This window comes from Bos grunniens, chromosome 10, assembly GCF_055505025.1.
Source record: "Bos grunniens cultivar Pamir isolate PY7600 chromosome 10, Bosgru_T2T1.0, whole genome shotgun sequence".
Lineage (NCBI taxonomy): Eukaryota > Metazoa > Chordata > Mammalia > Artiodactyla > Bovidae > Bos > Bos grunniens.
The window spans coordinates 57884370-57899811 of NC_141174.1; the positions used below are offsets into that span (position 1 = coordinate 57884370).

Genomic DNA, 15442 nt, shown 5'->3' on the forward strand with positions numbered 1-15442 from the left:
AACCTGCATCGCAAGGCAGATTCCCAGCCACTGGACCACCAGGGAAGTCCCAGTTACTATAGCTGTATAGTAAGCTTTGAAACCAGGAGTTGTGAATTTTCTAACTTTGTTCTTCTTTTTAAGAGTTTTTGGATTCTGACTCCCTTGCATTGCCATAGGAATTGTAGAATCAGCTTGTTGATTTCCACAAACAAACAAAAAAAGCTAGCTAGGATTTTATAGTGAATTGAATTTGTCACATAATTTACAGAGTATTGCAGTCTTAACAGTTTTCCAGTTCATGAACATGGGATATTTTTCCATTTATTTAGATGTTTAGTTTCTTTCAATGATGTTTTGTGGTTTTCAGAATACAAGTCTTACATTTTTGTTAAATTTATTCTCAAGTATTTTATTCTTTTGATGAAATTTGTTTTTCTTTTTCACATTCTTTTCCCATTTAGGTTATTATAGAATATTGGGCAAAGTTCTCTAAGCTGTATAGTAGGTCCTGGTTGGCTATCTGTTTTAAATATAGCAGTGTGTACATGTCAATCCCAAGCTCCCATCTGTCCCTCTCTGCCTCCCTTCCCTGCTGGTAACCGTAAATTCTCTGTTTCTGTTTTGTAAATAAGTTCATTTGTGCCTTTTTTTTTTTCCTTTCTGTGTATAAGTAATATCATGGTATTTGTCTTTATCTGTCAGACTTACTTCACTTACTGTGATAATCTCTAGGTCTATCCATGTTGCTGCGAATGGCAATTTTATCCTTTTTAATGGGTGAGTAGTATTCCATTGTATATATGTACACATCTTCTTTACCCATTCATCTGTTAATGGACATTGAGGCTTTTTTTAGCTTTATTTATTTATTTAATTTTGTGGCTGTGGTGGGTCTTCGTTGCTGCATGTGGGCTTTCTCTGGTTGTGGTGAGTGGGGGCTATTGTCTAGTTGCAGTTCAAGGACTTCTCACTGCAGTGGCTTCTCTTGTTGTGGAGCACAGGCTCAAGGCATTTGGACTTTAGTAATTGCAGCGAGTGGGCTCAGTAGTTGTGGCTCACAGGCTCTAGACCTTAAGCTCGGTAGTTGTGGTGCACGGGCTTGATGCTCTGTGTCAGCATGTAGGATCTTCCCAGAGCATGGATTGAACTGGTGTCCCTTGCATTGCAAGGCGGATTCTTAACCACTGAACCACCAGGGAAGCCCCTACAATGGAATTTTGAAGGGAACATTTATACTCTTGAGATTTAGGAGTATTTTTATTTTTTAAATTTTAAAAAATTTTGACTGCTCCAAGCTTATGGGAACTCAGTTCCCCTACCAGGGATCAAACCTGGCAACAGCAGTAAAAGCCTGAAATCCTAACCACTGGGCCACCAGGGAACTTTATTTTTCATAACAAATAGTCCTTGAGGTAGGTGAGTGTGTGTGTGTATTTGGAGAAACCTGTGTAATGTAAAGTACAAAAGACTGAGAGCACCTGAATTCTAGTGCCCATTCTACCACTTAAATTATATAACTTAGGACATTTTGGTTTATTCTCTGTGCTCCCTTCATTAATGCTTTCTTTTCATTAGATATTTCTTAAACGTCTGGTTTGCCCTATACATATTTGAGGGTAAAACGACTGAAGTCATTGTCCTTGGATAAAGCCTCTTAGCCTCTGTGCCAACAACTTCAGTTTTTTTATCTAAAGATAGAGGTGTTGAGCATATGTTTATTTGTGGGCATGTGTTAAGACCCTGCTTATTTTCAAAGTTCAGTATGGCTTTGGTGTTAAGACTGGCCTTATAAGCAGATAGCATATGTGTCAATCTTATGCTCTCATTTTTTAAACTACTGTAGTCACAGCTGCTGCTGCTGCTGCTAAGTCGCTTCAGTCGTGTCTGACTCTGTGCGACCCCATAGACGGCAGCCCACCAGGCTCCTCTGTCCCTGAGATTCTCCAGGCAAGAATACACAGCAAGGACCTCTAAATCCTTGTCCTCTGCCCTGACCTCTTTCTAAAGTTAGGCCATGGTTTCCAGCTACCTAACATTTCCTTACTTGGTTGTCCCAAATATAATTCAAACTCACAATGTCCAAAACAAAATTGTCCCTAAAGCCCACATCATGCTTACTCAGTTTCAGTAGTGGGATTATTTCCTTCCTTTTGCCCAAACTAAAAACTCCTGAGTCACCCTTACCTTTTCCTGTCTGCTCACATCTGATGTATCACAAAGACCCTTTGAGAGCCCCTCTCCTGTGTATCTCTTGTTATGTCCCCTCTTTTCTGTACTAATTTCCACTTTTTTGTTCAGACATTTTTCATTTCTTACCTAAACCAAACTCTACTCTCACCCACTTGATTCCCACTTGGTAAATTAATTGTCATTCAGGATCCAGCTTGAATGTCACTTCTTTTCGGCATATTCTTATTAGCCAAGTCTTCAGGCTTCAAGGTGAAATTAAACAGCTTTCTGTTAATATTATGGAGAGTTTGAATATTGTATAGGTATTAATAACATCCGTTGAAAAATCATACAGACTTGTGTTTGAATCCTAGCTAGTTAGTAGCGTATTATGCAGCTTCTCCAAGCCTTTGCTTCCGTGGTGGCTCAGAATCTGCCTGCAATGCAGAAGATCAAGGCTCAATCCCTGAGTCAGGAAGATCCTTTGGAGAAGGAAATGGCAATCCACTCCAGTCTTCTTGCCTGGAGAATTCCATGGACAGAGCAGCCTGGCAGGCTACCATAGGGTTGCAAAGAGTTGGACACGACTAAGCAACTAATACATACACACAATCTCTAAGCCTCAGTTTCCTATCTTAAAGTAAAACTAATAATTACTTCATAGAGCAGAAGTAAAGACTAAATGTAGTTATAAAGGTAGTGATATAGTAATCCTGGCCATGATATATTGAACATTAAATACAATATAATACTTGTTTCAAATTGCATATTAAAAGCATCTAGCTTAGTGCCTATTATATAGCAGACATTCAGTTTTTAAAAAGCTAATATTTTCTGTGTTGTCTTCTTCCACTGAGCAAGAATCATGCCTTATTTTTATGATAGTGTGGTAGATCATCAATAAACAGTTGTTGAATTTGAATTTATTTACTGTGATTTGATGAAATGTTGGGAGGGTCTTATAACATTCCCTGCCAACTTGACTGTAGTTCCTTTGGGATTTAAAGGTTTTGAGTTTCCTATTAAAGTAGATACCCCTGGAGAGAGATAATACCTTGCTATGTTATCAAGAACTATCCTGTGGGAATTAGTTGTTTATCAGCTGATTTCTAATCTGCAAAAGATCTTGCAGGATGAGACTGGGTGGAGAAGAAAGGGGAGAGGAAGAGATCTGAGCGCATAGTATCATGGGGAACAAAATCGCCGTTTCCCATTTGCCGCAGAATTGTTGACTCTCTTTCCTAATTTGTAATGAACGTCACACCACCTAATATGCAGGGGCAACATTTGGTAGTCTTGGCTGTAGAGCCACAGGATTAGACCATGTAAAAGTAAGTCATTTCTATTCCTTGAAGGTCTGAATTAGTTACCACTTTGTGATGTTACTAGCGTGATTGCAGACTCACTCCCTGTATAGACAGTTAATAGTTTTATATTTAGTACTGAGAGAGTGGATATTCTAGACATAGTTCCTGATTTTGGCCAACTGTCTTGTAAACGGATGTCAGCTATCACCTACCCAATGAACTGCCCAAAGGATTGCTGAGCACAAGATCAGATGATAGACCTAAAAGCACTGAAAAGGCTACACAAATGCAAAGTGTATCATTCCAGAGTCTAATACAGTAAGTCTCCTACGTTCAAACAAGTTCCTTTCCCAGAGCGCATTCCTAAGTCCAGTTTGTTCATCAGTCCAACAGTTACCTTAGGTACCCAACTAACACATTCAGCTATCTGGCACAGAACTGCACTAGGTTTATAATACTTGTCATACAAATAATACATAGAAAACAAACACAAAAACTAAACTATTTTAAATCTTGCAGTACAGTACCTTGAAAAGTACAGGAATACAGTACAACAGCTGGCATACAAGGCACATTCGTTTGTTTGAAAGTTCATAACTTGAAGGTTTGTATGTAGAGGACTTACTATACATGACTTTGGAAAACTCGTTTAACTTCCTAGGCCTTGGTTTCCTTATCTCTAAAATGAAAAACTTGGTAAAAGATATTTCCAATACTTCTATCAGTTCTAAAATTCTGGGATACTCTATTCTGTCTTGCCTTTTAACTGATGTCCCTTGCTTCCATGCAATCTTAGCACATCAGCCATAGTTATTCTATTAAAGCTTGTCAGTCACTATGATTTCTTCCCCAGAACCCTCCACTGACCCTTTGTTTCATCCTGTTAAATCTGGTGGTCCATAACGCCGTGCATGGTCTGTACTTCTCCCTGCCTTGCCTTTATGACCTTATCTCCCGTTTTCCCCCTCTCAGTTCCCCTCCAGCTTTTCCTTTGAACATCTCAGGTGTGTTTCGGGCTCTCACACTGAAAGTTTCAGCTTCTAGAATTCAGAGACCGCAGCATTATCAAGTCCCTCATCTCCAAGTTTTTACTCACGTCACTCGGTTTTAAATTTGCACCTGCCTCTGCACTGCCTCCTGCTTACTCCTTTACCCAGTCCCGTTATTTTTTCTCAAAGTATGTATCTCCTTCCAGTGTACAAAATGTGTACTTTATTATAATGTTTATCGTCTGACTCCATCTTAGACTGTAAGCTCTATTCACCCTTGTTTCCCAAGCACCTTTCATAGTACCTGCCCCATTAAATATTTGTTAAACATGTGGATGGGCTGTGCAGTGTGGTGAATACTAATCTCATTTTTAGCTGATATAAGCCTCAGTTGACTCATTTATGAAGTGCTGGTTTTTTATCTCTTATCTTTTTTTAAAAGGTTTTCCTCAGATATTTGATAGTCCTTGGATGTCTGCTCATGTTTTAAACATCTTTGGGATGGAACATTCACTGATTGGAAGCTGAGTGCATCAGCAGAGCATATTATAGTGAACTTCACAGTGAGACGGTTATTAAGTTGGCAAACCCTAAATTTCAATATCTCTAGGTCTTTCCTCATGAGTTTACCAGATTCCTTAGAAAAACCTCTTCTAATCCTCCTGCAAGGTAAGGACTACTGCCAGCTTTCTTTGTCCAAGTGAAAAAAGAGGATTGGGGCCTCGGCCTTCAGCAATCAGTATGCTTAAGTCCACATTTAACCCCGTTATATTAGATGTTCCTTGTGCCCTCCCCTATGCCTGAAGTACTCTAGTCCCTAGATTCTCTCTTTGACTCTTTCCAGAGAATAAATCTCTAGGCTTCTTAGTTGGGGAGAGTATCTGAGTGAGAAGATGGACTAAGGATATAATTGTTTCTGAAACAATTTTCAACCAGCCTTATTTAGACTAAATCACCAGGCTACCACCTACCCACTCCCAGCTTGAGTTTATCTGGCTCCACCAGTTCCTGAGCTCTTGGAGATAAACTTCTGTGATGGTGATAGGTATAGTTGAAAGTTTTCTCTATTGCAGGATTAGTAGTCATCATTCTTATGTTGATTTAGTATGTTTCAGTACTTTGCTTTCTATATTCCAGAATGTTAACTGTTGTCTCCTCCTCTTCCCTTCCTTTTGAGTTTATCTTTTAGAAAATCCTTCAGTGTAGTTTTAATGTGTTTTTGTCTACTATATTTATTATAGCTATTTTCTTCTCTGTCATTTGCATTTTTAAAAAAATATTTATTTATTTACTGCCTGCATCAGGTCTTAGTTGTGGCACCTGGTATCTTTCTTTGTGGGCATGTTGGCTTTAGGTTGCGTGGGTTCAGTAGTTGGGACTTGCGGGCTTAGTTGCCCTGCAGCATATGGGATCTTAGTTTCCTGACTAGGGACTGAACTTGTGTCCACTGCATTGGAAGATGAATTCTCAGCCATTGAACCACCAGGGAAGTTCCTATCTTTTGTTTTTAATTGACATTTTATTTGAGATAATTATTTAGAGTCACATGTAGTTAAATAATACAAAGATTTCCTTGTACACTTTACCCATTTTCCTCCAGTAGTAACATTTTGCAAAACTATAGTATAATATCAACCAAGATAATGACATTGATACAGTCCACCAGTCTTGCTCACATTTGTTTGATTTTGCTTGTTTCTGTGCAATCTTATTGCATGTGTAGGTTTGTTTATCTACCACTATCAAGATTCTGACTTAGTCTACCACCACAGTCAGCGTAATCCTCTCAAGATTCATCAGGGTTGTTGTGTGTATCAGTACTTCATTCCTTTTTATTGCTGAGTTTCTGTGGTATGGGTGTGTGTGTGCCACAGTTTAACCAGTCACCTGTTGAAGGACATTTGGACTGTTGCCCGTGCTGTGCTGTGCTTAGTTGCTCAGTCATGTCCGACTCTGTGACCGAATGGACTGCAACCTGCCAGGCTCCTCTCTTCATGGGAATTCTCCAGGCAAGAATACTGGAGTAAGTTGCCATGCCCTCCTCCAGGGGATCTTCCCAATCCAGGGATCGAACCCAGGTCTCCCGCATTGCAGGTGGATTCTTTGCCAACTGAGCCACCAGGGAAGCCCCGGACTGTTTCCAGTTTGGGGTTTCAATGGGAAAAATTGCGGTGAATGTTCATATACAGGCATTTGCAAACATAAGTTTTTATTTCTTTGGGATAAATGCCCAATAGTGCAATTGCTGGGTCATATGGTAATTGTATGTTTAATGTTTTAAGAAACTGCCGAGTTATTTTTTCCAGAGTGGCTGAACCACTTCACATTCTTACCAGCAATGGATGAGAGATCCTTTTTTTTCCCCCACATCCTTGTCAGTATTAGCAGTGTTTTTACTTTAGTCATTCTGATAAGTGTGTAGTAATGTTTCATTGTGATTTTAATTTGCATTTCCCTAGTAACTAACAATATTGAAGATTTTTTGTGTACTTGTTTGTCATCACATAACCTCTTCAGTGAAATGTCTCTGAATGTGTTCTGCCTTCAGTCAGGGTCAGTGATTCCTCCCACTTTATTTTTCTTTGTCGAGATTGTTTTAGTTATTTATATGGAAAGGCCAGTGCCTTAGTTTATCTGTATCTACAGAGAACCTTGGTAGGATTTTGATAAAAATTATGCTAAGGGGAGAATTGACATCTATCAATTTTTTTGTTTACTTATACACGTTTTTTATTTAATGAAAGTTTATATTTTATGAAATCTGAAAAGTGGGTTTTTTTTTTTTAATGACTCCTGAATTTTGTATCTAATTTAAAAAGGACTTCCTCATCCAAGGTTATAACAATATTAACCTGTTTTTTTTTTCCTTTAAGTTTTTTAAACCATCCAGTATTTATTTAGGTATCCTGTGAGAATCTAATATTGTGTGTTTTAAAATCCAGTTGGAGAGTCAGTTGCTCTCATTATTTACTGATTATTATTCATTGATTCGAGATGCCATCTTTATCATAATCTGAGTTATTATATGTATTTGGTCTGTTTCTGGGCTGTCTTAGTCAGTCTAGTCATCTATTACATTATCATACCTCACTTTTCATAATCTTTTGTAGGCCTGTGAGACAACTACTGTCTAGGAGGAGGCACAGCATGATAGTTAAGAATTTAACATGGAGGTTCAACTTGCCAAGTGGAATGCTATTGATATTTCTACCTTTACTAGCTAAACGACTTAGTATGAGTCATTGAAATTCTCTAGACCTTAGTATTATCTGTAAAATGAGGTTTATGATATGATATACATTAGTAGATTATTGTAAAGAGTAAAAGCATTAATATATGTAAAGGTCTTTTAATGTATAACAGAGCCATGTAAGAGTTAGACTATTGTAACAGGAAAAAGTTGTGCTAATAGTCTTTTCAGATTAGCTTTCAAAATGTTTTTTATTCTTCCTCAAATCCAATTCAGCTATTGATGGAATTACATTGACTTTATAAATTTAGTTTGAGGGAGAAACAGTCTTTATAATAATGTAATAAGCCATTGCATTATCGTTATACATTATTTGTTTACCACCCAAGAACATGGCATAATCTCTTCATTTATTCAAGTTTAGAGTCTTGTGTCAGTTCTGGCTTAATTGATAGAATATTTTTTGTTCTCTTCCAATCTAAAACATGAAAAGAGAAATATTAGAACCTATGTAAGCTTCACAAGTATAACATTGCCTTTCTTTTCCTCTAGAATAGCAATGCTGGAGAAATGTGATACCACAGACGACATCATTAGGTGCTCTGTAGGTGTTTGTACCTATGTTGGTAGTTTAAACACATTTTCTCAGTGTTGTCTCACATTTCTTTGCCCTAAAGTGCATGAGTATTTTAGCAAATAAAGAAGAAAAACTCAAAGAATGGTAACCTTTGGAATGATAATAAAACGCAGAATATATGTGAAAAAATATATGTGTATATACATGTGAATATTGAATGAATATATGGAAATGAAATATACAAATATAATTGATACCTTTGAATTTGGCCACTGGAATTTTCCTAAGTGAGAGCCCCCTGCCCACCCAGGTCCCTGCTTTAGGAGAGAATGCCTGTATATTCAACCCCTATCTTCTTTCCTCTCCTCAGTCTTTCTTATCATCTGCGTACAAACTCTAGCTATATTCTTTACATTTTAGATTATTCATTTTTAGAAGAGAAACTGCTTTTGATTGTGTGTAAATGAAATACTTGAAACCCAATTCCCAGTCTGCATGTATCAGATTAACTGCTTCAAGAAAACAGCAAATTAAAAAAAAAAAAGAAGGTACCAAGTAGAGTGAAAGAGTCTTTAATTCCAGTGAGGGCTGTGGGAGATGTCATGTACACAAGTAGTTAAACCATGCTTGTTCCTGTTTTTCTGATTTTTCTCCCCGAATTCTTTAGGTTTGATAAGTGCTTATATTTATACTAGGAAGTGGTGGACTAGGGATAAACAACAATACAGCTGTATATTTGGATAAGAAGTTTTGAGTTGAAGAACAGATCAGTAAAGATACCAATCATGATGCACCAATATATACTCTTCTTTCTGTATATTTGAAGTTTTTAACAACATTTGGGAGTACAACAATATATGTAAGTATATAGAGGTAATAATTATCAATCATATAGAATAATATATAACTAAAAAAAACCATGTTATTATACATAGAAAAAATGCACTAGTTGTAAGTTTACAGCTTACAGATTGACAAATATACAGTTCAATGAATTTTCTCAATTTGAACACACTCATGTAACTAGCTTGGAGATCAAGCAACAGAACATTACTAGCCCCTGGAAACTTCCCTTGTGCTGTTTTCTAGTCATAAGTCCTCTAAGGCTAACCACTATTCTGACTTCAAACAGCATACATTAATTTTGCCTATTTAAAATTTTTTTTTAGTTGAAGTGTATTTGATGTACAATGTTACCACATAGTGAATGACAATTTTTGAAGGTTATGCTCCATTTTTAGTTATTATAAAATACTGGCTGTATTCCTTCGGTTGCACAATATATCTTTGTCACTTATTTATTTTATGCATAGTAATTTGTACCTCTTAATCCCCTGCCCATATCTTACTCCCTCCTCTCTACTCCTCTTCACTAATAACCACTGTTCTCTATATATGTCAATCTGTTTCTTTTTTATTATATTCACTAGTTCTTTTTATTTTTTAGATTCCACGTGTAAGTGATATTGTACAGTATTTGTCTCTCTGGCTTATTTCACTTAGTGTAACACACTCCAATCCATATATGTTGTTGCAAATAGTAAAACTTTATTTCTTCTTAGTATTAATAGTAGTCCAGTGTGTGTATGTGTGTGTGTGTGTGTATGTATTTATACACCTCATCTTTGTCTGTTCATCTCTTAAGGGGCACTTAGGTTGCTTCCATATCTTGGCTATTGTAAATAATGCTGCTATAAACATTGGGATGTGTGTATCTTTTCAAGCTAATGTTTTCATTTTTTTCAGATGTGTACCCGGGAGTGGAATTGCTGGTTCATATGGTAGTTCTTTTTCTAAGATTTTTTTCATGTGGACCATTTTTAAAGTCTTTATTGAATTTCTTATAATAGTGCTCTGTTATGTTTTTGGCCACAAGGCATGTGAGCCTTAAGTTTCCTGACCAGGGATTGAACCCATACCCACTGGACTGCTAGGGAGGTCCCTCTGGGAGTTCTATTTATAGTTTTTTTGAGAAACCTTCATATTGTTTTCCACAGTGGCTATACCAATTTACATTCCCACCTACAATGTATTTTTATATAAATGGGGAGTCATGCCTTTTTTTTTTTTTTTTTTGACATGTAGGGTCTTAGTTTCCTGACCAGGAATTGAACCTGCAGTGGAAGTGCAAAGCCTCAACAACAGGACTGCCAGGGAAATCCAGGGGTCATACACTTTGGAACCTATCAAAGTCATATACGTTATTGCATGTAGTTGTAGTTTATTCACTTTGATTGATCCATAGTAGTCCATTGTGATAATAAACCACGATTTATTAGCAATTCTATTGTTGAATATTTGAGCATTTACACTTTTCAGGATGGGCTTCCCAGGTGGCTCAGTGGTAAAAAAAAAAAAAAAAAATCCACCTGCCAATGCAGGAGAAGCAAGTTCAATTCCTTGGTTGGACATATTCCCTGGAGAAGGGAATGGCAACCCACTCCAGTATTCTTGTCTGGGAAATCCCATGGACAGAGGAGCCTGGAGGGCTGTAGTCCATAGGGTTGCAAAAGAGTCAGACACGACGTAGTGACTAAACAGCAAACTTTTCAGGGTACCTCTGGCCCACTTTTTAAATATCGGGGCTATGGACATTTTCTGAAATACACTGTTGAGGAAATCTGAAATTTCTTTTTTTTTTTTTTTGGATCAAATCTATATATTTTATTATATAGTTACACCCAATTGTGTTTTTGCTATATACTTTTAACTTGAGGCATCAGTAAAACCAGTACATTAGATAAATCCTGAAATTCCACCAGCTATAAGCTATTTAAATATTGCTTATACAAAGTATTTGGGGTGGGGGGGAGGTGGACAAAGGCTTATTTACAAAATGGAAGTCAGATGCAGCAAACTTATGATTACCAGAGGATACAGGGGAGAAGGATACATTGGGAGATTGACACTGGCATGTACACACTACTATACATAAAACAGATAAGAGTAGGAAATGGCAACCCACTCCAGTATTCTTGCCTGGAGAATCCCATGGACAGAGGAGACTGGCTGGCTACAGTCCGTGGGTTTGCAGATAGTTGGACACAACTGAAGCAACTTAGCATATAACTAAAAAACTGTATAGCACAGGGAACTCTACTCAATACTCTGTAATGGTCTATATGACAAAAGAATGAGTGGATATCTATGTATAACTCATTCACTTTGCTATATACCTGAAACTAACACAACATTGTAAATCAACTACACTCCAATAAAAATATAAAAAAGTTTTAAAGGAAAGCCAGCACTATATAAACAGCATACACTTAAATAAAGATGAATGTTTAACATACAGAGTAATGTTTTTTATTCACTGATAAGCTAAAGGTCCATTTCAAGATGTTTCTTTTGTATGCTTAATAAGTTTTATTAGCAAGCAAAGCCCTGTGAAGGATGGCATCATCTAGTCCTCAGACTCAGATTCATCTTCATCTTGACTAATCTGGAAGTAACGAAGCTCATAAGTCTCCTTGTCAGATGCAACCACACGAAGCCAATCACGAAGATTGTTCTTTTTAAGGTATTTTTTGGTAAGGTACTTCAAATACCTTTTAGAGAACTGCTTCTCAGAAATGACTATGATTTTATTCTTGAAGCGTTCAATGTGAACGACATTCCCAAGATTTACAGTTTTTCCATTCACTTTAACCTTCTCCCACAGAAACTGTTCAAAATTTCCCGAATCAAAAATTCCATCTTCTACTGGATGAGTAAGATCCAAATTAAACTTCCAGGTTGACTTCTTAGGCTTCTTGTCTTTCTTCGGCACCATCTTGAAGGCTTGCCGCGCGATGAGAGAGAGCTGAAATTTCTTATTTATCAGTTCCCTACTTTAGAAGCTCCATAATAGTGAATATACACCTTTTATTTTAGAAATTTACAGTCCACATGTTCTCCAAACCCATTGTTTCAGTTACCTGTAATCTCAGCTGCCTTTTGCTGTATAACAAGCACTCCAACTTAATGGCTTGAAACAACCATTATTTACTTAGCTTTTTCTTTTTTTAATTCTGAGGGTTAGCCATTTAAGCTAGGTTCTGGGCTTCCCTGGTAGCTCAGTTGGTAAAGAATCCACCTGCAATTCAGGAGACCCTGGTTTAATTTCTGGGTTGGCAAGATCTGCTGGAGAAGGGATAGGCTACCCACTCCAGTATTCTTGGGCTTCCCTTGTGGCTAAGTTGGTAAAGATTAGCCTGCAACGTGGGAGACCTGGGTTCGATCCCTGGGTTGGGAAGATCCCCTGGAGAAGGGAAAAGCTACCCACTGCAGTATTCTGGCCTGGAGAATTCCATGGACTGTATAGTCCATGGGGTCACAAGAAGTTGGACAGGACTGAGCGGCTTTCACTTTCACTTTCACTGTCTTTCTTTCTGGTGATCTGGGCCAGACTTGGCTTACCTTGGTTGGGACAACTGGGCCACCTTCTCCATTGGTTTTATATTCTGTAGCAGGCTGTCTGGGAGTTATTCACTTGGTAGTTATCCCCCTCTCCAAGAGGAAGTGTGAGATGTGTACCAGGCCTCTTGAAAAGTGCCCAGAGAGAGAGTTGGCAGTGCTTTGCTTCCTCAGTTTCTTTTAGCCAAAGGAAATCACAGGGACAACACAGATTAAAGTGGTAAAGAAGCTGAATTCCATCTCTTGATGAGAGAATTGCAAGTGGGTGGGGTTAGGGAGGGAAATAGTTTTTTACTTTTTTTTGTTTTGCAGTCTACTGTATCCACATTTTAGCATTTGTTCTTAGGGAAATAAATCCCAGTGTTCCACCTTGACTGACATCTTTCTTGTTTTTGATATGCATTTGTATAAACTTATTTTCACCTCTGTTTAAAACAGTGTTTGGTGCAATAAGTTGAATTAGGGCTTTCTTGTGTTAGAGTGGTATTTTAATTTTATTTCTTCTCTCCCTGCTTTGCTTTTTTTTTTTTTTTTCTGTGCTAGCCACCTCATCATTCAAGATACTTAAGAATACCTCTTCAACAAGCCTTTTCTGACTTTGTGTCCCCTACCCTGGCATCTTTCCTTTGAACATCTCATGACAGTATTTAGTAACATAACATTGTATTACATTCAGTTTTCATGTCTTTTTCTGTTATTAGACTCGAAGCGTCTTTCTGCATCTCCAGTATCTGACATGCAAGTTTTTAAAAATGATAGATGAAATCATGAGAGAGCTGCTAGACTTTTTTATTTATCAGATCTGTCTTCTCCGCTTTTGTTTTGTTTTGGCCTTGCTGCGCGGCATACGGGGATCTTAGTTCCCTGACCAGGAATTGAGCCCAGGCCCTTGGCAGTGAGAGCATGGAATCCTAACCACTAGACCGCCAGAGAATTCCCTGTCTTCTCCATTTTAGTACAGAATTGTTTGTCCCTATGCTTCTGTTGGGTGTAAATGCTGCTGCTTTGACTGGATGACAGTACTGATATTTAGATTTAGGTTACTAAGAAAGGTCAAATATCATCATCCATATATAAAATACTTGTTGTTACTTATTTTTGTAATACTTGTGTTATTTTGATTAAATGTAATTTTTACTTTCTCCTAAGAAACTTTATTTAGAAAGTATTATTTTATATAAATATGCATTTAATACTTTGGAAGATGAAATAATTCATACATCTAATGACATTTGTCCTTTTTTACTGCTACCAGTTATCTGAACCTCCAGCCATTGGGGGGATTTCCTCACCTTATAAGACCAGTGTCTACTGTAAAATCAGAAAATGCCACGTGCTTAACTCTACTAGCTCTGTTAGCAATAAGGGCTTGAGGCCTGACGCAGGCCTCACCAGCTGAGGACGTCACCCCTGGTGTTTTCAGTCAGCCCCTGATGCCCAGGAGTAGTGGAAGGTTGTTTACAGTGCTGGTGACAGTACCATCCAATATCCAGTTGCATCACTGGTTCACGGGTGGCAGCAGCGGTGTCCTTACCAGACTGATAGTGTGGCGTGATTTTGTAAATGGTTCTGGTTGTATAGCCTCTTCCTGTGCCTACTTGTTTTCTGAGATTTACTCTTCAGACTTTCTGGGAGTTCTGTGAGTCACCCACTTGCATCATTTGCTCAAATCAGCCACAATTAGTTTCTGTGAGCAACCATGAGAGATACAGTAAGTAGGTGAATTTTGAGAGTGGAAACCACAGTATATATCAAAGAAGCTCATCTTACCGAGAGACATAACGCATGAAATAGTAGATCTATGTTAACAGGAAATTGATAGCTTATGTAACACAGATTAGAAGTGATGTAAGGAAAGGAAAGATCAGTGGAAGGGTATGAGGAAACTGATTTATAGAGAAAGTGGGACTCAAATAGTGGGTAGAATTTGGATAGAAAGAAGAAATGTTTAGAGAGTTATAAGTCTTATACCTGTATTGTTAATTATCATCACTGAGAACTTTTGAATTATTGTCACCCGTAATTCAAACTAGGTGAAATGGGGAAGGGGATGTTAGGAATAGGAAAAGAGGGCAGTGATTATGACTATATATTAAGGAAACTAGGTAAGTTTGTGCTTTCACTGTTAGCACTTCTCATGACTATATATGAGTGTTACAAGTCTCCCTATGGAAAAATATGTAGACATTTACTTTTTCAGAATTTCTTGTTTTCAAGTTCACTTAAAAGCTATAAATAAAGTTTTTTGAGGACAGGGAGATTTCACTGTTTCTTTCTCTTTCTCTGTTTCTTTCTCAAACTTTAAAAAAAAGCTGTTTGATACATGATTTATTTTCGAAGCTTATACTCCCTAAAATTACTTGATAACCAATAATCTGTTCATCAGTTATCCTAAGCCTCAGGGAGCATGTTGGAGCTTTCTCTCTCTTTATTTGGTAAATGTATATAATTTTATTGGAGTATAGTTGATTTACAATGTTCTGTTAGTCTTGGCTGTACAGCATGGTGATTCAGTTATGCATATACATATATGCATTAAAAAAAGGAATTTTTTTTGTTCTTTTTCAGATTATTTTCCCATATAAGTTATTACAGCATATTGAGTAGAGTTCTCTGTGGAACTACTGTATAGATCCTTGTTGGTTATCTATTCTGTTTGTAGTTGTGTGTGTATGTTAATCCCTAGCTCCTAATTTATCCCTTTCCCTGATATCCTTCCCCCGACATTTCCTCTTTGGTAACCATAGGTTTGTTTTCAAAATCTGTGAGTCTTTTTTTCATTTTGTAAATTAGTTCAATTATATCATTTAAAAAAATTAGGTTCTGCATA

At 37.4% G+C, this 15442-nt stretch overlaps 1 protein-coding gene and 1 pseudogene across 6 annotated transcripts in view; one reads left to right on the forward strand and one right to left on the reverse strand.

The window, feature by feature from the left end:
• Positions 1-15442, forward strand: part of ZNF609 (zinc finger protein 609) — a 201072-nt gene that overhangs the window by 48845 nt on the left and 136785 nt on the right. The gene's annotated exons all lie outside the window — the stretch shown is intronic.
• LOC147364594 (ribosomal protein eL22-like pseudogene) lies at positions 11501-12015 on the reverse strand (annotated as a pseudogene). Its single transcript, XR_015134744.1, has one exon. The product of XR_015134744.1 is annotated as a ribosomal protein eL22-like pseudogene (transcript).